This window comes from Sceloporus occidentalis, unplaced genomic scaffold (genome assembly GCF_023333645.1).
Source record: "Sceloporus occidentalis isolate IW3139 unplaced genomic scaffold, rSceOcc1.0.p SCAF_70, whole genome shotgun sequence".
Lineage (NCBI taxonomy): Eukaryota > Metazoa > Chordata > Lepidosauria > Squamata > Phrynosomatidae > Sceloporus > Sceloporus occidentalis.
Window position 1 is genome coordinate 3,079,748 of NW_028317050.1, and position 15,035 is coordinate 3,094,782.

Genomic DNA, 15,035 nt, shown 5'->3' on the forward strand with positions numbered 1-15,035 from the left:
TCTTGGCAATGGGGATAGCTCAAATAACTGGCAAAAACAGACAGTAAGGTGCAATATATATATATAAATATATGGAATCACAAGGATTTATACTTTACCCTCCTTCTTGCTTTTTAACTCCTTCTTTGCTTGTAACTCCTCACTTAGAGAACAAAAATGAGCTGCGTTGTCGAGTTACCAAAAAGAAGCCTTTAGGCTAGGTTTCCACTTGGTTTTTTTTAGCTAAAAACGCCCATAAAAACGCCAATAGCGCCACCTGGCGTTTTTTTAGTGGAAAAACGCAGCAGCCAGATGTTAGCTGTTCTTCAATAGGAAATCGCAAAATGCCATTTCCACTTGGCGTTTTTCTGTCTGGCGTTTTTTCAGTCCTCTTTGGCGTTTTTCTGCTTTTTTGGGCTCTGTGGCAGTTTTTCAAAATCGCAGCATGTTGACACTCTGGCGTTTTTTGCAAGGAAATCTTGGCGTTTTTCTCCAATAGAAGTCTATGGGAGAGAAAAAACGCCATGAAAAAGCCATGTGGGTTTATTGCCTTGGCGTTTTTTATGGCGTTTTTTCCACACTTACAATGCAGAGGATGGACCCAGTATCTGTGTGTCCTACGAGAAATAGGCTGGAAACAAACAGTTTCACACAAAACAAAGTTCATATTGAATTCTACACCATTTGGAACAAACATGCCATTACAAACAAACATACGCGACACATCAACTGGATCCTGCGTGCCAAAAGCAACAGCAAACAATTTGCGCCATCATTTGGGGCCAATCTTCCTTGAGGAGCAGACATTCGGAATAAAGCATGCCTTACAAACCACAGAAAAGTGACAAAAGGGTCCGCCGGGGCGTTTAAGTAGAACTCTACCAAGTAAATGACATCAGGGGGCAGATACTTGCCATTTATCCTAATCCCTTTTAGCTGGGTGAAACTTCTAACTTGTAAAGGCTGGAAAAACTGCCTAAGGTCAAAAAAAGCAATTTCCACAGAAAGGCTAAAACGCCAGAAAAAACGCCAAAACGCAGAAAAATGCAGTGGCAGTTTTCTTGGCGTTTTTCATCAAGAAAAAAAACGCAGGACAAAAACCCAAGAGAAAAACCTAGCCTTACTGCGCCAATGCCACAAAAAAGCCGGTTACAATACGTCCGACAACAACTTGACACGCCTCACAGCTTCTGGCACACTGATTGACGAGACCAAAATAGAGCTTTATGTCACAACCATAAGTGCTATGTTTGGAGAGCTCTATAGTGAATAGAATACCATCCCCACATGAAGCATGGTGGTGGTTCACTGATGTTTTGAGGAAATCTTGTGAAAATGAATGGCAAGATGAATTATCAGCGTGTTATCAGAAAATACTGGCAGACAATATGCATTCTTCCAAATGAAAGCAAAGCATGGGACACTTTTGGACTTTCTAGCATGACAATGACCCTGAGCACAAGGCCAACTTGACCCTCCAGTGGTTACAGCAGAAAAAAGGTGAAAGGTCTGTAGTTGCTATCACAGTCTCCTGACCTTAATATCATCAAGCCACTCTGGGGAGATCTCAAACGTGCAGTTCATGCAAGAGGACCAAAGACTTTGCATGACCTGGAGGTTAAAGGGCCGTGTGAGTGAGCCTACTGGTTGCTTGCACAGCCTTTTAACCCCTGACGGCGAACCTACAGATTTCCGCTCCCGTTATCTACGCAGCATCGCAGGGGTTAATGGAAGCGGAAATCCGTAGGTTCCCCGTCAGGGGTTGAAGGGCCGTGCAAACATCTCTATTGGTCGCCTGCAGGGGCCTCCTCTGGCATTAACCAATTGGCGACCAATAGGCTTACTCGCACGGCCTTTGTCAGAATGCTTGTAGGATAGGTTGGGAGCGTAGAGCAGGGTGGCCCCAGAAGGTAGGAAGGAGCCAAAGACAAAGTCCGAGAGGAAAATCCGAGTCAGGGCAGGCAGCGGAGGAACAACAACGAGAGAAGAGCCGGGTCAGAACAGGAGAGGTAATCAAAGTCCAAAGAACAAAGCCGAGGTCAGGTACCGGGAGGTCAAACACGAAGAAAGGGCAGGATAAATGAGGACTGGGTCAGAGCAGGACAAGAGGCACTAGAGATCTCAACAACTAAACCCAGACTGGAGGGTGTGTAGGGTTTTTATATCCCACAGGTAAGGTTCCTCCCATTGACTCACAGGTGTTACAACCTGCACCTGTGAGGATATGCAATCCCCATATGGGATTACCATCCCCACTCTCCAGTTTCCCAATCCCCACCAATGGGATGGGGTCTGTGAACGCCAGGACACTCCCCCCTACTATCCCCACCATGGGGGTGTGTGTAGGCTGACGAGGCAGCCTGCCCTGCTCTACAGTGCGGCGGACAGCAGATGGCACACGTGGTCGCGACGGAGTTGCGGCAAGCCTCGTGACTGCTGTGCGTGGCCGCTATATAAATAGTTGTTGTTGTTGTTGGTTGCTGCTTTTCTGAATGGTCCATCGGAGACTCTAAAAGATGAGATTGCGGCTAGAGACTTACCTGCCGAGTTAGAGAATGCGATTGTCACGGTCAGGACTACTTGCCAAGCTGTGACGGTGTGGAGGGCGTGGGCATGAAGGGATTAATAGCACCAGGCCTCTGGATTTACTAACTTCACCCCTTAACAAGGCATCAGTTATACCAAATTAACCCCCAAATCTTGCCTGTATTCCCCCAGGTTGTCTGCCACCACTCACGATTTTGATACCGGATTTGTGAGAAATCCGAATTAGAACATGTATCTATATATATCAACCCACCCCGGGCAAACAACATATACACATACATATATATACATATATATATATATATATATATATATATATATATCCTGTAGAACTTAACAATATGGTAACATGTCATCCTCTCTTTAGGGTTTGTGGATATCAATACTAGAGCCCAAAGACAGGTTTGGATTATGAATATTTTTAATAACAAAATGACAAATATTACACAGTGCCACAATTACAAAAAACGAGACATACAAAAGAAAAACAAAACAGGCTTAAAAATAATGGGACTTAAACACAGGGCCCTCACTTACGAGTTTCTTCAATAAGCCGGCCTGTGTGAAAGCCTTAAGTCCAGGTGGTTGTTCCAATCAGAATATATCGTGGAGCTCTTCTTTGAGGTCACTGCATTGCCCTTAAATCAGACTCTTTTGCAAGAAAACACCCCTCTGGCCACATGACCAATTATATGACACCTTTTCCAAGAATTGGTTCCAATCTTTGATCTGCCAATAAGTTATGGTGGGGTAAAGGTGATGGAAACTCCCTCCACTTAAGATAGGAATGGAATTCCTATCACTCAGGATCTTTATCAGTTGGGCCATAAATCACCACAGGGGTCCTGAGAAGATGACACCTCTTGCCAGAACAGATACAGAGGGCATGCACAAAGAAACACATTTAAATCAACATCAGATTAACCCATTGAATGCTAACACAAAGGAATAAACCACCTCTGCTGGATTACCCTTCCATGCATCTACTACATCATATGCGTTTCCTAGATCAATCTATGACTTCGCGAAAGACAGACACAGAGGGAGGAGCAGCAACTTTGAGAGAGAGCTAGGCAACCCAATATACACCTAGCACCGCAATTTGTTCTTCCAGCTTCCTCAACCATAAGTTACAAGGTGCCTATGCAAGTGGAAGAAACCAGATTTACTGAGCAGGAGTGAAATCGAAGGAGACAGGAGGGAGTCTGTATGTACAGTGGTCAAACAAGACACCTTGTGAGGAATTGTCCCAAGAGGCACCTAAGCAGGCTGGGGAGACCTGCCATAGGTGTATTGGAGCATTTGGAGAGCAGAGTGGGCCAATGCTCCAACTTCAGTATTGTAGCTGGGTTTGCAGGATTCAGACCAGGGCTTTGATGAAGCCTACATCAGGCACAGGTGCTTGGAATTAAAAACCCCCTGAAACTTTACAATCAGAGAGACTGTGGAGGGGAAAGGTTGAGAAACTCCTCTGTGATCCCAGGGCAAGGAGAGGCCATGTAAACTACTCTTGGGCCAAGTTTGGCATTACCTACCTGAACCTGTGTGTGCTGTCTGGGGGAAGTTTACGGAGCCTGGCTGAGCTGGGTCTGGCTGGTAGATATAGTTGGTGGGTGTTTAGGCTCATCAGCGTGGACCATCGATAGAATCACCACTTTGAAATACAGTTTGCTGCAAATTGTGTTGGTGCATGAAAAATGGAAAAAAAACTGGGTTAAGTAAACATAGTGTAAAAATGCTAAAAAAATTGTCTCAGGTTTTTGGCACAAAACAAAAAGAGGTTAATGCAAGAACAACTATGTTTGATTAGTAATTGTGGTGATTTCAGGAATTTACATGTGATTGTAAGGCATACAGTAAAAACAACAACCTTGAAATAAAAACACAAATACGGATGTTTGAAACAAACAGACCTGGTGTTTTATTTAGCTTTAAACCAATTTGAAACATAACAACATATACCATAAAACTCTTGGCCAATGTCCCCTCTAATTTTTCTTAGGTGGTGTGCACAGAAAATTTCTGTTGTGCAAATACAGTCCATATAAAGCGAAGTTGGTGGATCACATTGCAAGGGGGTTGGAGCTATATATTTCCAACCCTTTTGACTCCATGGTCTATTTTAAAGGTGAAATTCTCACTGCAAAAGTGTCATGATTCCACCCTGCTAGCCTGGACCATGCATAATTATTTTGCTTTCATGTCCATCTCCAACCACTAGTGGCCACCCTTGTCACTCTGAACCACTCTGAAGTGATTATCAGGTCCAGCTGCTTCATATCACCTGATCAAGCCAGGCTTTATAAACCTGCCCAGCCCTTCAGTCTGGGCCTTGACATTAATGTTAGAGGACTGCCTGTTTTGGTTCCTGATCTGTTCCTGTTTTGGTTCCTGTGTTGTTCCTGAGTTGCGGCCAGTGCATTAACAGACCTCCCGCTCCCTTGATTGATTTTAAGCCGGTTGGAGGGAGATCCTTTATCTCCCCAACCGAGCTTGCTCCTCCAGCGGCGGACGTTACTGCGTGGTGTCACCCCCCTGATGAGTGGCACCCTGGACGGACTGCCCGCCCTCCCAGCTCCCCGTTAGGTACTGTGCACACAATTTTGGGACGTGTGCGCTCTTTCTAAAAGTTATGTGCGCGCGCACAAGCACACGCCTTAGAGGGAACACTGCTCTTGACCCAAACCCAGAGATTTAAACAACTTTATAATTTAAACTTAAACAAAGCCTTAAGCCAGAAGGCCAAGAAACTGATTACGAGTTCACCCCAACTGCCACAAATGGTTATATATAAACCATTTGTGGCCCTATCCCATAAAAACCAAAGCCTGTTCCACCATACTCCACAGGTTTAGATTGAACATACCACATCCAATGTCTGACAGATGTACAACATCATTTCTACATAAACCTTCACATTTCCCTCAAGATCCACATGTCTAAAACTGAATAGACCCTCCATTAACGTAAACTTCTCCATAGATGAATTCAGCTTACGCCTAACTCTTTCTAGAACTTTGAATTCAGGTCTTTATGCCCAGAAAGATCTAGGTATTATTAGATCAAACTAAAAACGCACTATTAAAAATCTTTTCAGGTTTAAAATCAGTTATTTGAAAACCAATAGTATTTTAAATGATTTAGTTTTACCTATATCATTAACCTCACAGTCTCAATCCACAGTCCAAATCTCATCTCCTAATTCTTTTGATACCGTATTTATCTAGGCCTAATAAAGCAGCCTCCATTGCTGCTCCAATTTTGAATGAATGTGTTGAATAATTTTCGTCTAAACCCAACACCTGTTTAACTTACCATTCTAAGAATGATGAAAATGCTTCAAAATCAAAGCAAGAAATAGCATAACCCATTGACAAACATTTATCAAAATAATAAACCCCATCAAATTGAAAAACGTAATGAGCGAAAACAAGCCAGATTAATTGGTAAGAGCCTAAACCATGCCTCAATATCCACTTTTGCTAATAATGCATTTCTCCCCAAAATCTGACCCATTTCAAAGAGTCATCAAAACAAGCATAATGCATTGGAAATTATAATTTATTAATCTCATGATTAGACAAATTACCTCTAGGATTTGATGCATCAATCTAAATGACCCAGGCTTTTTTGGAACCAAAACCAAACTCTTTTTTTTTATCATTTGGTGTTTATTGAGATCTGACACAGTATTAACACAAATTACATAAAAAAAGAAGACATCGAACACCAAAACAAAATATACCTGGGCACCACACTGTACAGAGCAGTGGACATAATGTAGAAATGAATAGTTAGCTGGGATGACAAACGTGCTAGATTTCACAATGATCTCACAATTGTTTTTTTTATCTATAAAGGGGAAGAGGGGATGGAGGGAGGGGAAAAAAGGGGGTATAAAATAATATAAAACAATATAGAAACAAATTAACCTGGGGGGAGCAAATAGAGAAAAAAGAGGTAGAAAAGAAGAGAAAGCAGAAGGACGTTCTGACCCCTCCAATCGCTTTTACAAAACCGCTAGGCATAGGGCAGAACGTGGTAACGTAGTTTTTATCCCAAACACCCCAAGTATCTTGAAAAAGATGCAACGTGTTGGAGGCTGAATGAGCCATCCGTTCATAAGTACGTGTCATAGTAATCTAGTATAAGATTTCTTGAATCTTGGGGGGGTGAATCTTTTCACTTTTCGCGCAATACAAACTTTAGCCGTGACCAAGACGTGCCCCAAGAGCTTTCTAAGTGGGGGATTGCCTTCCAAAATGGACGGAGCACAGGGTAGCTCCACCAAATATGTAGCATAGTACCAGTTTCACCACATTGTCTCCAGCACAGGGGGGAGGAGGAAGGGAACATCCTAGAAAGTCTATGGGGCACGTAATACCAATGAAAGATAAACTTACTATTGGTTTCATAATGAGTAACGTTTTGATACACCCCCCGAAATGAAGAGAGGGCCCGGTACCAAATCTGAACATCAAACTCCCGACCAAGCTCCCTCTCCCACTGCACCATATACAGGAGTTCGTCATCAGACCTGTGACCCAGCAGAGCCACATAACATACAAAAAATAGCCCGCGGGACCCAGGGAGCTCTCAGACAAAGCTTAACAATCGGTGTAGCAGGACATGAAGAGGTGAGGTCCCCCAAATGCAAATGTTGCAAAAGGGCATGTCGAATCTGTAAGTACTTCGAGGTAGAGAAAAAAGATCTTGCAATTCCTGAAAAGACTGCAAACAGCCTTGTGAGAGGAGGTGTGAGATATAAACAATAACTATATGTATCCATTTTTCCAGCGAGACATGTAGAATGAGAGGTTTCAGAGTGGACAACAGGGCACAGGAGTTGAGGAGGACACTTTAGCGCTGATCGGTATTTATCCCAGACAGCCAGTGAAAGAGACATTGAAGCCAGGATATTCGTCAGGGAAGGCCTGCAAATCTGTAACTACGAGGTACTTACCTCCCGTCCGCCGGAACTGCCATTCCTCAGAAGTCCCTCAACGCCAGCAGCCGCCGGCAGGATTCTCCGACGCTGACCACATGGTCTCTGGCTCTGCCAGGCGCACGAGCGCGCCCCCGTGTGGCCAATTTCGGCTGTGCAGAATCACGTATCCTCCAAGATCCGTACAGCCTCTTAAAGGGACCGCTCACTTATGCGTTCCATGCTGGGCAGAGATTTAAATTAGAATGACTATTTAAACCTGGCTGTTATGCTAGATCAGTGCCTGTTGTGATTTGGCTTTGACCCTGGCTTGTATTGATGGAACGTCTGTCTGTCTCCTGCGTTTGACTCGCCTTGTAAATTTGACTATTCTGTTCTCTCACATCCCTGACCTCGGCTCTGTGTAACGTCTACGTCTTCAGTACAGTATTGATACCAAGTTTCTGCATCGCTGGTCCCCTAGCCGTGACAAAATCTTAGGAAACCATAGGAGGTCACGCAGATGAGAACAAGGACTCCTGATCCACCCAAGCCACACAAGCCAGCTCTGAAAAAAGGAGAAGGGTCTGGGCAAGATTGGCAGCCAAATTTGAGATTAGGGACACCCAAACCCCCAAGCATTTTAGGACACTGTAAAACTTGAAGTGTGAGTCGGCGTTCTTGTGGAGCCACACAAACTTAGATAGCCATGCCTGCATTTTGCAGAGGAAAACAGAAGGCAAAGCAATGGGTGGAGTACCAAAAAGGTATAACAACTTCGGGAGTTAGTTCATCTTGAAGGAGACTATACAAGCAATCCATGAGATCTCTAATTTTGACCACCTGTTCAAATCATCACAAATCCTATTCCAGGGAGGTAAGTAGTTTCTTTTAAATAAAGAGCTAGCTGACTTGGTGACATGAATTCCCAAATAAACAATAAAATCGGTGCACCAGGAATATTGAAAAGAATTGGATAAAACACGAATCTCGGAATCTTTGTAACCAATGTGAAGAGCCCGTGTTTTGCTCCAATTGACTTTGCAGTATGAGAGACGCCCAAAGGCATCTAGAAGTGCATGTAAATTAGGAAGAGTAACCGTCGGTGTTACGCCGGATCAGGCACCACAGGTGATGGACCCACGATGCAGAAATGGCAAGAATATCCGATAGACAAGCCGGGATCGAGACAGGCAGCACAGGAGCGTGGTCAATACAATAGCCGGGGTCGGGGCAGGCAGCACAGGATCAAGGTCAAATAACAAAGCCGAGGTCAGGACGGGCAGCGCAGGATCAAGGTCAAATAACAAAGCCGAGGTCTGGTACACGTGGAGATCAATACGCAAGAGCACCCAGAGAACATTAACATGGACTCGTTGAACGGGCAAGGAAACAAGGAACCAGGAAGGTTTAAATAGAGCCAATGGCGGAGAGCAGGTAAGATGACGTCATCGCGACCGGCGCCATTAGCGTCGTCGCGATGGCAACAACAAAACATAACTTCCTGCCTGTGTTACCTCCGTGAAAGATGCGGAGGAGCCACACAGGCAGGGGAGGTAAAACAACCTCCACCGGCATGCCCGCGGCGGTTAACTACAAGGTCCTCTCTGCCTGTGTTGCCGCCGCGAGCGACGCGGCAGTGCCACACAGGCAGAAGAGGTACTGGTCGGGTGCCGCGAGCATGTAGCGGCGGATCGTCTCTCCGATCGCCGCTGATATGCTGCGGCAGCCCGAACAGAACTGTCAGTGACCGGGAGGCGTGCCTGCTCTATACGCACGCCCCCTCGTGTGCTTGTAGAGCGCACGTCAGTACACGAGGGGGACGTGCGCGAGGAACGCCGTGGGACCCCGGCCGGACAGGTAGGTGTAACAGTCGGTTCAGTGAGCGCCAGGAGAACCTCGTCCGCATACAGACAAAACTTGGATTCAGCTGAGCGCACCTTAAAACCTTTAATGTCAGGATGGTCTCTGATAGCTATTGCCAGAGGTTCCATGGCCAATGCAAAAAGGAGTGGTGAGAGTGAGCAACCTTGATGAGTCCCGTTATGAATGAGAAAAGGCTTAGAGAGGAATCCAAAAGTGAAGACTCGTGCACTAGGGTGATCGTATAGGATAGCGACCACGTTAACAAAGCCATCAACGTGGAAATCAGGTATCCCCAGTGGAGGCGGTCGAGAGCCTTCTCTGTATCCAAAGAAAGCAGGAGACAAGGTCTATTCAACGACTGAGCAAGGTGAATAATATTGATAATTCTCCGTGTGTTGTGTGAAGGTTGACGTCCTAGGACAAAGCCTACTTAGTCATTGTGGATCAGAGCAGGAAGCAGTGTAATTAGGCGATTAGCCAGCAGTTTCAAATAAAGTTTAGTGTCCGTATTGTTAGGGATATTAATGAGACAAAATAGGTAAAACCAATATTTTATCACACACGCAAAATAACGACGCTACCAAAGATTGTAGAACCACATCCACAATGTTAATTTAAGGAGATACCCTATATTTTATCTCCGATCCTAAATCCTTTCAGATCGCCGAAAATTATAATTCAAATTAGATATATATATCACAATAATAATCAATCAAAAATATTATTTATTGTAAACACAATTTATAAAATATCTATAGGAGTCACACAGTGCATGATATAAAACACAAAATTCTTAAAACATGTCAAATGGAATCAGTTCCAATTACAATATATTATCGATATTATCAATATGAATTACTACTTTATGAGTCTAACACACACAATTAATTTCCATCCCACTCAGCAACCAAAAATGATAATCAGGGCGGTAATAAAAAGATCACTAACTCTATATATATTAGTTCAACTAATATGACAAAATAAGAGTATTAGTGAAGTTCCTAATAGATGCAAATGATGTCAAACTTCATTTACAGGTAAAAATACCTTTTCATTATTGTCACTATCACGGGTTATAAGCTGCAGTCTCACAAGCCGTCATATACAATAATGCAATATATTATTTATTTCCCAGAAACAGGGAATTCTATATGAAGAAGACAAAATTTATCTCTATTCAGCATAATAAAACAATTATATTTACCACCACTTGTTGCTGTTGTCCTATTGGTCCTTGTAGAAGTTAATCCAGGTTCAGTGGCAAGAAATTAAGTGGAAAGAAATATACTTTCTAAAAGTTATATAGGTTGGGACTCAAAGTAATTCTAAGAGTAAGATTATGGTGCCAGGATCTTGAGATTCCAATTCTCTGGGGTAAATTTAAATGAGTCCGTCAGGGTCTGTCTGTTTCAGGTCCGTTTCTTTTTTTAAGGTCCGACCCTTAATTATTAAAAACCTAAGCTTTTAAAGCCAGGGCTTATTATCATAGCCTCCACCTCTTGATTGGAATTCTCCAATCATAATGGTGGGTTTTACCCATTATAATTAGGACTTTTACTCGTATTTACATCGTTGTAATTTCTTAATTTACCTGCGAGAGACGCTCTGGTCTAAGAAATAACTTAAGACCATTACATATGTGTTAGGAATTTATCCTTGGTCACCTTATCTTTAGATGTTACCTCCTAGATAGTAAATCAGGTCTTTGTAGTCACCCATATCTCCAGACGTTGCCTCCTAGGTAGTAAATTATGTTTTGGTGGTCTTACGACGTATCCCCCATTCCAATTTACATTCCTAAGGATATGTAGTGTCTACTCCTTAACTTTCTCATGGAAGATAACGTTAATTGGATCATATATACTGAAACATCTATATACATGAATACTTCTTTGTTCTCAATTATAGAGGGAACAAAGATAGAAAGAAATAATCATTATATGATTAAGTAAAATAAAATGGCTTTGACTCCATTTTGTGCTCATGTAAAATACAGAATATATAGAATACATGTTTTCTATCATAAAATATCTGACATAATCCCCCCTTTAGATTATGACAAAGCGAAATCCAGTTTGCTTTAGAATGATCTAAACCAGCGTCAGATGCATATTAACGACTTCAAATCATATCGTCCGACATGGGACTTGCAGGAGTATACTGCACGGATTGGAACACATGTTTTCTATCATAAAATATCTGACAGTATGTAACAGAGAGGTCTATATTTGAGCAATCTGTATGGGATTTCCCAGGTTTAGGGATAGTAACAACAAAGGCTTCGGTCATTTCTCGAGGAAGAGGCGAAGAATCCAGAAACCAGGAGTAAAGATCACTTAAGCAGGGAGCCAGAATGGACTTGAATGTTTGATAAAGTATAAATTCGAGAAGCCATCCGGACCCGGGGCTTTTTTTTACTTAAGGCTAGCAATGGTGCACTCAATCTTCTCTGACGTAGGTGGTACAATAAGGGTCTCCCGTTGATCAACTAGAAGCTGGGGAATCGAGAGCGATGACAAAAACACAGCAATATCTGATTTTACGGTCTTGTGGGGTCTGTAGGTAATGAGTAGAACAAGAAGACGCTTGGAGCCTAAGCTTCCGTGCCAAGAGAGAGTCAGCCTTGTTTCCTTTCGAATAATAATAAAGACGAAGCAATTCCGCTCTAACCTGACGTAGTTGGCCATGAGTGGCAGCGGACCAAGAAGCCTTGTTGGAAAGCTCCAGAAAAACAAGACGGTCAGTGAGATCTGTGAGTGTGCGTAGCCTCTGCTTCTTCTGGGCAGACACTATTTTGATGAAGTGCCCCCCGCAAAACCGCCTTGTGAGCGAGCCACAATGCAGAAGGCGAAATTTCCGGAGTAGCATTGGTTTGGAAATATTGGGTAAGAGCCTCTGCTATGTCCGTACAGGTATCAGTATGCTATAATAAGCTCTCGTTAAGGCGCCACTGGGCCGATGAAGCCACAGACGGGCCATTATTGAGGGAAATCCACACTGGTGCGTGATCAGACCATGATATTTGCACTCCACCTTCCTCACCAGCTGCAAGGCATCCTTGTTCACAAGGAACATGTCAATCTGGGAGTAGCTAGAGTGAACATTTGAGTAAAAGGAAAAATCCTTATCCAATGGGTGCAAAACCCGCCACACATCAAAAAGTGAGTATTGATGGAGTAAATTGTTAAATTTCTTCCCTTGACCAATCACAGACTTCTAGATGAAAGCCGTGCCGAGGAATCCATGGAAGGAGTGGAAATTAGGTTAAAGTCAACCCCCACAATCACTCAACCATGCCTCAACAGATGTAATTTAGTGAAAACTTGATCAAAAAAGGCTAATTGGCCCATATTGGGGGCATAAAGGTTAAGCAAGGACCACGGTGTACCATCCTCAGAGAATGATGTAGTGGACCTGAGGATCACAGGTCTAAGAAACTGAGCATGTCTGCTAATAAGTATTGCTACCCCCAATGTCTTGTTCGCAGACATTAAATCCTAGGACATATGAGAAAACATCCCGATAAAGTACAGAATATCCGAAACAATAGTTGTAGTAGAACGTAAACCATGTGTCATGTGCAAGTGCAAGATACATAGCAACATAAGAGCTACCGTAGCATGATAAAGTAAGCATAAAAAAAGAATAAATAAATGTGTATAACCCATGTGTCATGTGAAGGGGAAGGGGGATACCCCTGAGACATGTAGCAAAATCAATAAAACATGAGAACCCCTGCAGAGTGACAAGGGAAGAGGGATAACCTTCAAAGGGGTGGAACATGTCATGAAAGAGAAAGGGGGTCATTCCCCAAAAATACATAGCAACACCAGAGCTACCATAAAACCCCCTATAGCATGATAAAGTAAGAAACAAAAATACAATTGTGTATAACCCATGTGTCGTGTGAAGAGGAAGGGGGATACCCCTGAGAGACGTAGCAAAATCAATAAAACACGATCACCCCTACGGAGTGACAAGGGAAGAGTGATAACCTTCAAAGGGGTGGAACATGTCATGCAAGAGAAAGGGGGCCATTCCCCTAAAATACATAGCAACATCAGAGCTACCGTAGCATGATAAAGTAAGCATAAAAAATAAATAAATACATTTGTGTATAACCCATGTGTCGTGTGAAAGGGAAGTTGGATACCCCTGAGAGATGTAGCAAAATCCAATAAAACAACCTGTGAACCTGTGTGAAGTGATAAGGGAAGAGTGATAACTTGGGGCAGAATGTGTCATGCAAGAGAAAGGGGGTCATTCCCCTAAAATACATAGCAACATCAGAGCTACTTTTAATATTTTTTCTAACCTAATCTTTTTTACCTTCCACAGATTTCAAATTACTAAACCAAAAAAACTCTTTGCCCTTAAAGACAGAAATATGTAAACCGTCTATATAACCACTACTTTATAAATCATCCTTCTGTCTGTTTGGGTATTTGTCTAAAAAGGGAAGCATTCTTCTGAACTTGCTCTTTACTTGCCTGTCCTTTATGAAAACTCATCATTGCTAGATGATTTCCTGAACAAGTGGTACATTCGTGTTTAAATTTGCAATAATTTGGCCACTTCAGCAATAATTAAAAGCCCAGCAAATACCCTTGCTACTCACCTGTTGACCCATAACCCCTTGTGTTCTAAGCGTAGATGACACTCACACACCAAGTACCAACATCCTTCATTCCCCACTGCAGGTTTTTATGAACTGTAAGTTCTGCCTGAACATTTCATCGTTATTGAACCAGGCTAACCCATCAAATCCCTTACGAAAAAATTACTGCAGTTTTTCTGAAGTAATACTGCAGTTTTTTGGACATGAAAAAACTGCAATACTGCACTTTTACTGCAGTATTACTGCACATTTACTGCAGTTTTACTGCATTTGTACTTCACTGTACTGCACTTTTACTGCAGTTATTTTTGTACGGAAGTACAAATGCAATAAAGCTGCGGTACATTGAATTACAACTGTAGGTTTGCAATATAAAAAAAAAAGTGCGGTAAAAGTGCAGTAATACTGCAGTACAGTGAAGTACAAATGCAGTAAAACTGCAGTAAATGTGCAGTAATACTGCAGTAAAAGTGCAGTATTGCAGTTTTTTTCATGTCCAAAAAACTGCAGTATTACTTCAGAAAAACTGCAGTAATTTTTCGTAAGGGATTAGTTATAAGTTTCTAATACAGCCTCAAGATGCTGAAACAAACCAGAACTTTTCTCCTTATGCTTTTCACAATATACACTAGCAAGTATACAGAATGCTTGGAACCAGTTATTAACCCCTTAAGGACCGGGCTCATTTTTCGTTTTGTACCCTGTGGGACCGAGGCTGTTTTGACACTTTTGTGGTGCTTGTGTTCAGCTGTAATTTTCTCCTCACCCATTTAGTGTACCCACATAAGTTATATATTGTTTTTTTCAGGACAAGATGGGCTTTCTTCAGATACCATTATTTTGATTGTATCATCTTATTTACTATAAAAAAAATAAAAAAAACATGGTGAAAAATTGAAAAAAAAACACATTTTATGACTTTTATTTGAAAAATCTTTTACTCACCTAAAAAAGCAAGTAAAAAAACTAGCTAAATAGATTCTACTACTTGTCCTGAGTTTAGAAATACCCAATGTTTTTATGTTTTTTTGCTGTTTTTTGTAAGTTATAGGGCAATAAGTACAAGCAGCGTTTTATGATTTCCAAATCTTTTTTAACAAA